The sequence below is a fragment of the Epinephelus moara genome, chromosome 9, assembly GCF_006386435.1.
Source record: "Epinephelus moara isolate mb chromosome 9, YSFRI_EMoa_1.0, whole genome shotgun sequence".
Lineage (NCBI taxonomy): Eukaryota > Metazoa > Chordata > Actinopteri > Perciformes > Serranidae > Epinephelus > Epinephelus moara.
This window is the reverse complement of record NC_065514.1, coordinates 4,191,740-4,194,155: the sequence shown is the minus strand read 5'-3', so window position 1 is coordinate 4,194,155 and position 2,416 is coordinate 4,191,740.

The window sequence follows — 2,416 nt, the reverse complement described above, 5'->3', positions numbered from 1 at the left end:
CGCTGCGTGCGCGTTCACGGCTCTTGATAAAGCAACCCTGGGTTGAGTTACCGAGTTGATATCCAGCGTCGTGATACCGATTATCCTGATTGCCATTGTTAGGGTTAGTCAACCCAGGATAGGTCTGGGTAACCCAGGAAAGGTTGATCTCGCTTCGTGATACAGGCCCCAGGTGTCCAGGGTTGCTCCACTCTGCTCTGTGTTGCACTGGTTTTGTGGTTTGAACTTGACAGCCATGCTCCCTGTTTGTTTGTCTGGAGGGAGGGAAGAGAGAGCATTCATGTGAAGTTAGGTGAGTTGTGCCAGGAGTGGCACTGTGTTGGGTCCATGATCCTAACTTTAGTGTGTTTAGTGGCTTCTGTGTTGAGCTCAGTGTGGGCTTGTGTAGATGAATATTACCCTGAGTGTTTCTGTGCCCTTGTGCATAACCCTGATTACTAGCAGGCTCAATTCTGTGCTTGTGTGGGGCAAGTAATCTTTTGTGGCAGGCTCAATTCTGTGCTTGTGTGGGGCAAGTAATCTTTTGTGCTGCCTTGCTGGCTTGAAGGGTAATAGTTGTCTACTTTGGTGGATGGTAGTGTAGCCATCTTGTGTCAGCTGTGTGCTGTGTTGGACCTGTCTTGTGTTTTGTGCTTTATGTGTGTCCCTTAAGGCAGTGAAACTTGTCAAGCAAACTTTGCTGAAACAGTGGCAACTCTTGATGATTTCCTTGCACAGCCTTGTGAAGACGTTCTCGAAGAGTTCACCAAAGAACAACTTCTTCAGCTGGCATCTAGCTATGATATTGAAATTTCTAATGATGATAAAAAGCTGAAAAAGAAAATTAAAGATTCGATTAAAAAAGAGCTTATGAGTAGAGGCGTGTTGAAACCGTCTCCTCCAGCAGCTGAGTTTGTCATGCCTGTGTCCCCTGTTGCATCTGAGGCTGCAATCCAGCGACGGCACAGGGAGTTGGCTCTAAAAGAATATGGCGAGACACTGGAGCTTTCAGACTGTGATGCTCTCCCATTTAGTGACCAGTCTTTTCTTGGTTCCTATGCTTTGGTTAAGGGGTTTGGTAATGAGATTTTTGCCCCTACCCCTACACAAACTCACACTGAACTCCGACTTGGTATCTGGTGAAGTTGTGGTTGCTCTTTCCCCACAGCTTCCAAATGATGTTGTTTCGTTGCTCCTTGGAAATGATCTAGCTGGGGGCCGAGTTTGTGTTGCTCCAAAAGTGAGTTCTGACCCTCGGTTAGACATTGCTCCTGATGATGCTCAGTTGGTGACGGAGCCGACGGCAGATCCTACTTCATGCAGTCTGATCAAAGACGCTGTGTCAGAGGATGACGGCGCTGCAGAGCCTTTTGAACAGGTTTTGGTTGGTTGTGCTGGTCCTCTTCCATGTTGTGCATCTGGGGACTGGGATCCTGTGTTGTTGCCGCCTGCTGTTGAGTTTTTTTGGGGGTTTTTTTTTTTCCCAAGTTCAAAACAACTTTATTTAAACAACTATTTTTTACTGTATTTGGAACATTAAGACACAATGAAAGAACGTGATAAAGAAGAACTGCAAAAGAATAAAACATAACATGCAATATGAACTCAAATGACTTTTCATTCCCCTTATAATGTGAAAAGCTCAAAAACAATGCTTTCTTTTTTCTCCTTTTCCCTTCTTTTCTTGTCACTCTTTTCTCTCATGTATATAATGTAACGGTGTCAGTAAACAACAACAACAGTAACAAACACAACAGTATGAATAGGAACACTATTTGAACACTATTGCAGCATGGACAATACTAGTGTTGTGAGCCCTGTTGTTCGAAACCTAGATAAGGGATTAAGCCGGGATATGTTGGTTATCCTGGCTTAATTTAGCGTTGATTCGGTTGTTCGAAAGCAGAGGCACATATGTTGCCATGGAGACTTATTCTGTGCACTCAGCCTGGTCCCGACCAGGCTAACAACCAGGCTTAGTTTAGCCTGGTGCCTTATCTGTCCAGTCAGCTGTCACTGCGATCCGAAATCAATGTTTTTTACCGTCATTTCATGTTCTTATGTGTGTATTTGCCTCATTTTGAACAAAATACATTAAGCCTACAATAAAAAAAAATTTAACGTTTAAAACATTCTTTTTGTCGTAGCCTAATTATTCGTGTGATAACGTGTTTGTCTGTATATTTATGTTATATGTTCAATGTCCTTTATGTTGGAACCTGTTTCAATGAGATGTACTGGAAACAAATTCCACCAGCCTCAATCAATCAATCAATCAATCAATCAATCAATCAATCAATCAATCAGTCAGCATCGTCAGGTGCATACAGGGTGCATATAATATTGGGAGCAATCTGGGGTTCAGCATCCAGCCCAAGGACACTTTGACATGCACATATCCTCTCTCACTCTCTCTCTCTCTCACTCTCACTCTCTC